Source organism: Macaca fascicularis, chromosome 16 (genome assembly GCF_037993035.2).
Source record: "Macaca fascicularis isolate 582-1 chromosome 16, T2T-MFA8v1.1".
NCBI lineage: Eukaryota > Metazoa > Chordata > Mammalia > Primates > Cercopithecidae > Macaca > Macaca fascicularis.
Window position 1 is genome coordinate 81,456,252 of NC_088390.1, and position 8,643 is coordinate 81,464,894.

The following is an 8,643-nucleotide window of genomic DNA, read 5'->3' on the forward strand; positions in this document are numbered from 1 at the left end:
GAGGGGGTGTCATGCTGTCGTGGGTGGGTAAACCTTAAACTCCCTCCACCCTGCTGAATGCTGCTAAAAGCTGCTCCCCCATCCCCAGCCATCACCAACCCACTCAGCTCTCAGAAGGTAGCACTGCTCACTGCAGAGGGACTACGTACATATCCAGGCCTCTGCCATCCAACCAGAGGCTGAACCCAGGCCGAAACACTGCCAGGGGACCCTGGCCAGGCCATGACTGAGAACTCAGCTCCTCCGTCTGGGGAAGCCGAAGATTTGGGCACACCATGGAGCCACCTCCATATTTCCAGCCTCAACCAGTCACTTGTTCCTGTGGCTTCTCAAGCGGGGGCTCTCAGCGAGGTTAATGATTGGCTCTGAAGAGGAACTGATACAAATCATGGAAGAAAAAAATCCCAAGGGCAATGCATTCCAGAACCAGCCCACATGGTGCCCCAGGGGTGTTCCTGAATTCCGTCTCCACCTGGTGTGTTCCGGGAAAAATTAGTGACCTGGGTTTTTCCTTCGAGGTGGTCATTTTGGAGCCAGGAGGGCACGGGGGGAGCAGAGTGTGCTCTGAAGGTTGGCGGGAGTGGCGGGGGGGGGGCTCCTCTGAGGAAGCCCTGGCTGCAGCCTCGTAGTGGCCTTTGCTCAGCTCTGATCCCAATGACTCATTCCCCACAGGCTGCTGCCCCTGTGAAGTAAGGAATGAGCTTGAATTCTTTGCCCTTTATTGAAAGACCTTTCACCCAAAACCCACGTCTTGCCTCCCCATCCCACAGTCTTCCTCCTGGCACCAGTGGCCACAGGCTTCTGCAGAGAAGGGCTCAGGTCAGGAAATGCTGAAAAGGTGAATGCATGACCCAAGTGGATAGCAGCGGCCACATACATCTCAGAGTCTTCCCACATCACGGGGCTGGCAGGGACGGGGGCTTCCTCGCCAAGTCCTCCCAGCTCTGAAAGACACTTGGTGGCAGGATGGTGCGTGACACCCTCAGGCACACATCCAAATGTCCGGGGGATGATACTTGCTCTCAAACAGCTGTTCCTTATTTGGGGGAGTCCTGGGCCCCCATAGGTCCACAGTGGTAGTCCTGAGGATCCTGAAACTCTTTTCAGTACTCCTACGAGCCAGATGGCAAGCAGGCCCACGTTTCAAGGAGGCAGGTTAGCAAACCGAATGTCAGGGTGTCTGGTCTCTGCCTAGCCTGTTCCTGGAGAAATTAGTGACCCAGGTTTCAGCCTGTGCTTCATGGGGGAAAACATCACGGGGGGGCAGGCAACGGTGGCGCATGACTCTAATCTCAGCATTTTGGGAAGCTGAAGCAAGAGGATCACTTGAGCCTAGGAGATCCAGGCCAGCCTGGGCAATTAGGTGGGTGTGGTGGCACACATCTGTGGTCCCACTACTTGAGAGGTTGAGGTGGGAGGATTGCTTGAGCCTAGGAGGTTGAGGCTGCGCAGTGAGCTGTAATCATGCCACTGCACTCCAGCCTGGGTGACAGAGGGAGAACCTGCTTAAAAAACAAAACAAAAAAAATCACAGAGGGGCTCTTCTTTGGGGACAGCAAGTTCAGCCAGTGCTCATGAATAACCCACAGCAGTGGACCATGCCCCTCCCTTTTCCCCCACTGTGGGGCCCAGGGCAGGGACTGTCCCTGAATGCCACCCACTCACTCTTCCGGCCCTGCTTTAGCACTCAGGCTAAATCCAAACAGGTTGTAAACAAATCTGCCTCCAAGGATTATTTGAAAAAGGTTTCCGGCTGGGCGCAGTGACTCACGCCTGTAATCACAGCACTTTGAGAGGCCGAGGCAGGTGGATCACAAGGTCAGGAGTTCAAGACCAGCCTGGCCAAGACGGTGAAACCCCGTCTACACTAAAAATACAAAAAACTTAGCCAGGTGTGGTGGCGGGCACCTGTAATCCCAGCTAGTAGGGAGGCTGAGGCAGAGAATTCCTCGAATCCGTGAGGCGGGGATTGCAGTGAGCCAAGATAGTGCCACTGCATGCCAGCCTGGGCGACAGAGCCAGACTCTATCTCACAAAAAAAAAAAAAAAAAAGTTTCCGCTTTTTTTTTTTTTTTTTTTTTTGAGACGGAGTCTGGCTCTGTCGCGCAGGCTGGAGTGCAGTGGCTGGATCTCAGCTCACTGCAAGCTCCGCCTCCCGGGTTTGCGCCATTCTCCTGCCTCAGCCTCCCGAGTAGCTGGGACTACAGGCGCCCGCCACCTCGCCCGGCTAGGTTTTTGTATTTTTTAGTAGAGACGGGGTTTCACCGTGTTAGCCAGGATGGTCTCGATCTCCTGACCTCGTGATCCGCCCATCTCAGCCTCCCAAAGTGCTGGGATTACAGGCTTGAGCCACCGCGCCCGGCCAAGTTTCCGCTTTTATATTATTCCTTGTAAAAGACTCTATTCATATATTACTTGGGTAATTATTAAATTAACAAAATCTTGTGCTTTTTCTGAGACAGGATCTCATTCTCATTGCCCAGGCTGTAGTGCAGTGGCATGATCACAGTTCACTGCAGCCTCAACCTCCTGGGCTCAAGCGATCCTCCCACCTCAACCTCCTGAGTAGCTGGGACCACAGTCACAGGTCACCATGCCAGGCTAATTTTTCATTTGTTGTAGAGATGGGGTATCACTGTGTTACCCAGGCTGGTCTGCATTTCTGACTATAAAAGTAATTTTGCCTTTATGTAATGTACTTCCATAGTGCCTACAATGTGCCAGCCACCGTTCATAGCAAATAGAATGTTAATAAGCATGAACTTGCCAGGCGAGGTGGTTCACGCCTATAATCCCAGCACTTTGGGAGGCCAAGGCTGGCAGATCACCTGAGGTCAGGAGTTCAAGACCACCCTGGCCAACCCTAGTATCGCTACTAAAAATACAAAAATTACGCAGGCGTGGTGGTGTGCGCCTGTAATCCCAGCAACTTGGGAGGCTAAGGTAGGAGAATCGCTTGAACCCGGGAGGTGGAGGTTGCAGTGAGCCAAGATCACACCACTGTACTCCAGCATGGGGACAGAGGGAGACTCCGTCTCAAAAAAAAAAAAATTACAAACTCATTCAATTCTTTATAACTCTACCAATATGCATCATTAATTATCCCCGTTTGTATGGATGAGGAAACTGAGGGATGACAGGATAAAGGACTTGCCCGAGGTCATGAAGATATGCAAGTTAGGAAGCCAGGATTCAAACCCAGATAGTCTGCTTTTTTAATCACTGTAGTACACCACTTCTCCTATAATGCATATACTGTAGAAAATCTACACAACATAGAAACACATAAAATAAAAGCTGCTGGGCATGGTGGCTCATGGCTGTAATCCCAGCACTTTGGGAGGCTGAGGCAGGTGGATCACTTGAGGCCAGGAGTTCAAGACCAGCCTGGCCAACATGGCGAAACCCCATCTCTACTAAAAATACAAAAAATTAGCTGGGTGTGGTGGCGTGTGCCTGTAGTCCCAGCTATTCGGGAGGCTGAGGCAGGAGAATGGCAAGAACCCAGGAGGCAGAGGTTGCAGTGAGCAGAGATTACACCATTGCACTCCAGCTTGGGCAACAGAGTGAGACTCCTGTCTCGAAAAAGAAAAAAAAAAAAAAAAAACCCATAATCCTACCCCCAAAAGATAGCCTCTCCTGCAGTATTTCCCTGCAGTCTATAACAGACAGAGCAATGTAGCAGCTGAAAATGTAGGAAGCTAGAAGACAGAGTAACAGGTCATATGGTACTTTTTTTTTTTTAAGAGATGAAGTCTCACTATGTTGGCCAGGCTGGTCTGGAACTCCTGAGCTCAAATGATCCACCTCAGCCTCCCTAAGTACTAGGATTACAGGCATGAGCCACCATAACCAACCTGAGCCACCACACCCAGCCATATGGTACATTTTCACCAGTATCCATACTATGCATATTTTCCCAAATTACTGTCAAAACAGAAAAAGGACTTGTTTATTTTAATCATGAGACAAAAACAGCTTGTTCACTGGTGGCATAATATTATTAATACATCCTACAAATCTGTCCAATAGCTTTGTTTTGTCCTTAATCTCTTCCCTGGTTCCCAGTAGAGGTGGGTGACAAGAGGCAGCCCAGTCAAAGCCATATATGTTGCTTCGTCGATGTGACTCCAAGTTTGACCCAGACTCAGGAGGGTCCAAGTAGAGCCAAAGAACCTGGAGGCATCCCATCATCCCATTTTCACAGGTGGGGAGGAAGCAGGGGGCAAGACCAGATGGCAGGTGACTGGGGAAGGAGCCTTTAACTCTTCCCTCCCCACACGGGCAGTGTGCTCAGGGCTGGGCTGGAAGGGAGAGGGTGTCTGTGGGAGCCTTAGTAGAGGCCCTGCCTGGCATACCATGGGTACCCAATGACTGTCGGGAGCATCTTTCCCAAGAGAACATAAGTTCACCTCTGCACTTTTCCGGGGAGGAAGGCAGCTGGTGGCAACCCGGACCAGGCGCTACCAGCTAAGGAGAGGTGGGCCATCTTCAGCCCGCCCTGCCAGCTCGTTTCTTCCCCCATTTCTTTCCAACTCCCTGCCATGAACACCTGTCTCCATAGCTCCCATTGTCTTCATCACCAGCCCCCTTCATCCCCGCTCTCACCCCACTCCATTCCACCCCCAAAGCATCCCACCTCCTGGCCTTTTTGCTCATGCCGTCCTCTCTGCCTGAAGCACCCTTCACAGCCACCCCCTGCTTGTGTTATTCCCACTCATTCCCTAAGACTCAGTTAAGTGTTCCAGGAAGTCTCAGTCTCCACTCTCCAAGCCAGGCGGGTTTCCCTCCCATCTGCTCCATAATACCCTTTGCACATGTGCCCCTGCAACCCATGTTGCATCGTGCTTCATGTGTGAATTCACCATCAGACTCAGGGGTCAGCTGGGTATGTCATGTCTATGACTCTAATGCTTCCCGTGTGCCTGACACAGAGCAGATGCTTAATAGTAGTGGACCCGAGAACTAAGGAACCCTTCCAGAGGTTGGAGGGTTGGGCCAAGCTGGGTGTGGATGGCCCAGGCATACTCGCTTTTCTCCTTCCTTCCCCTCCGGTGCCATCCCCTTCGTCCCTTCTGTTTTGTTTTTTTTTTTTTTTTTTGAGAAGGAGTCTCGCTCTGTCCCCCTGGCTGGAGTGCAGTGGCGCGATCTCGGCTCACTGCAAGCTCCGCCTCCCAGGTTCCTGCCATTCTCCTGCCTCAGCCTCCCAAGTAGCAGGGACTACAGGCACCCGCCACCGCGCCCAGCTAATTTTTTGTATTTTTAGTAGAGACGGGGTTTCACCGTGGTCTCGATCTCCTGACCTTGTGATCCGACCGCCTTGGCCTCCCAAACCTTCGTCCCTTCTGAAGCTGAGTCCATGTACCTACTGCATCTAGGCAGGACAAAAAACCTGCCTGTCGCCTTCTGTGTCCATTCTGACCTCCCTGTAGCCTGAGATTCTTTGGGCCTGAGGACCCTCCTGAGCAGGTGGGTTAGGGGAGAGACACATGCCTCTCCCTGCCTGTTTCCTGATGTGTAAAATGGCATGGCTAAGGATGCCATTCATATTGACTGAGGCTTATATGACTCCCAGGGCTTCTCAGATGACCAGGGGGTTGGGAAACACAGGGTGTCGTGAGCGGGGCAGTGACCAGAGTGAGGGAAGTGAGACAGACACCTGGAGTGCAGTATTTAAGGGAAGGCATCAAAAACTTAGCAATCAAGATAAATAATATTGGCCAGGCATGGTGGCTCACACCTGTAATCCCAGCACTTTGGGAGGCTGAGGCAGGCAGATCACCTGAGGTCAGGAGTTTGAGACCAGCCTGGCCAACATGGTGAAACCCTGTCTCTACTAAAAATACAAAAATTAGGGAGGCTGAGACAGGAGAATCACTTGAACCCGGGAGGCAGAGGTTACAGTGAGCCAAGATCGCGTCACTGCACTCCAGCCTGGGCAACAGGAGCAAAACTCTGTCTAAAAAAAAAAGAAAAGAAAAAAAATTAGCCAGATGTGATGGCACGTGCCTGTGATCCCAGCTACTGGGGAGGTTGAGACAGGAGAATTGCTTGAACTCAGGAGGCAGAGGTTGCAGTGAGCCAAGATTGTGCCACTTCACTCCAGCCTGGGCGACAAAGCAAAACTCGGTCTCAAAAACATCAATAAATAAAAAATAAAATAAATTAAAATAATATTGCATTAACTTTTTGTCTTAATTACTGAGCTTTTTGGTATCCCCTAATATTCTGAGCTGGAGGTGAGTGGCTCAGTCACCTCATCCTAGTGGAGGATGTCACAGACAAGGAGGGGGTGTCAGGGATGTCAAATGTTCTGCAGTGCTCGAGTCCAGCCCCCAACACCGATAGTGCCACTATTGGTAATGTGTAGGTATAGGAACAGTGCATGAAAAGTGATGAAAAGTGAAATTAACATTCCTGTAGCCAATTGCTCACTCTTGCCAAAGTAAATTAGAATCAAAGTGTCAGAAGTCAGTGTCAGGGGCACTGGTTAAAAGGCTTTTGGGTCCCTGCCAAGTGTTTCTGGAAGCTGCATCTTTCTCGTTGACATTTTCTGCCTGGAGGTCAAAGGCCTTGTTGACTTTGTGTTTCACACAGTGAACCACACAGCTGGAGATTGTTCAATTTCTGCCCGGTTTGCTTCAGTGCTCCGTAAGTGTCCCGTGAGTGGCTCCTGTGGGTGAGGCACAAGGCCCTGCAGGGTGGGTGCGGTGGGGAGCAACGTAGACCCAGTCCCTGCCCCCACCACAGCTCAGGGGTTTGGGGGAACAGACCCTAAGGTCGGTCACAGTGGTGCCCACACTGAGCTACACACTGAGATAAAGGCTTTTCAGGACTGGGTGTGGTGGCTCACACCTGCAGTCTCAGCACTTTGGGAGGCTGAGGCAGGCGGATCACTTGAGGCCAGAGTTCGAGACCAGACCGACAAACATGGTGAAACTCTGTCTCTACTAAAAATACAAAAATTGGCCAGGCGTGGTGGCCGGCACCTGTAATTCCAGCTACTTGGGAGGCTGAGGCAGGAGAATCGCTTGAACCTGGGAGGCAGAGGTTGCAGTGAGCTGAGATCGTGCCGTTGCATTCCAGCCTGGGTGACTGACCGAGACTCCATCTCAAAAAAAAAAAAAAAAATCTTTCCAACCTTAAAGTAAACAAAGATAGGACACAAAAAGAACAAACTGTAGGAAAAAATATATATATAAACTGGACTTCATCAAAACTAAAAACGTTTGCTCTTCAAAAGATACTGTTAAGAAAATTGTGCCTGGTGCGGTGGCTCACACCTGTAATCCCAGCACTCTGGGAGGCCGAGGCAGGCAGATCATGAGCTCAAGAGATCAAGACCATCCTGGCCAACATGGTGAAACCCTGTCTCTACTAAAAATACAAAAATTAGCTGGGCATGGTGGCACGTGCCTGTAGTTCCAGCTACTCAGGAGGCTGAGGCAGGAGAATCGCTTCAACCTTGGAGGTGGAGGTTGCAGTGACTGAGATTGTGCCACTGCACTCCAGTCTGGTGACAGAGTAAGACTCCATCTCAAAAAAAAAAAAAAAAAAATTGGTTTGGATGCAGTGTCTCACGCCTGTAATCCCAGCACTTTGGGAGGCTGAGGTGAGTGGATCGCTTGAGGTTAAGAGTTCAAGATCAGCCTGGCCAACACGGTGAAACCCTGTCTCTACTAAAAATGCAAAAATTAGCTGGGTGTGGTGGCACACACCTGTAGCCCCAGCTACTCAGGAGGCTGAGGCAGGAGAATCACTTGAACCTGGGACACGAAGGCTGCAGTGAGCTGAGATTGTGCCACTGCACTCAGCCTGAGCGACAGAGTAAGACTCTGTCTCAAAAAAAAAAAAAAAAAAACAAACAGAAAGAAAGAAATTGCGATTTAGGGGTCATGCAGCCCCTGGCTGCAGGAGTCTGAAGCTTCCCAGATTGCTCCTGGGGATAACATCACAACTGCAAAACCTAAGACCAGTGCTTGAGATATTTTGTAGACTCTGAACTCCATGGATCAGCTGACACCACCCAGACTGGTAATCTGGCTCAACCACTTCTGCCATCCCACCCAGGAATAGCAGACAGCAAGAAAACCTCACTTCAACCCCTTATGATTCCGTCTCCAATCTGACCAATCAGCACTCCCCACTTCCCCAGCCCCTACCCGCCAAATTGTCTTTAAAAACTCTGATCCAAGGCCGGGCACAGTGGCTCAAACCTGTAATCCCAGCACTTTGGGAGGCTGAGACGGGCGGACCACAAGGTCAGGAGATTGAGACCATCCTGGCTAACAAGGTGAAACATTGTTCTCTACTAAAAAAAAAAATACAAAACAAAAACAAAAACAAAAAAACTAGCCTGGCGAGGTGGCAGGTGCCTGTAGTCCCAGCTACTCGGGAGGCTGAGGCAGGAGAATGGCGTAAACCCAGGAGGCTGAGCTTGCAGTGAGCTGAGATCCGGCCACTGCACTCCAGCCTGGGTGACACAGTGAGACTCCATCTCAAAAAAAAACAACAAAACTCTGATCCCCAAATGGGAGACTGATTTGAGTAGTAATAAAACTCCGGTCTTCCACGCAGCCAGATATGCGTGAATTAGTCTTTCTCTATTTCAATAGCCCGTGTTTTGATAAATCGGGTCTGTCT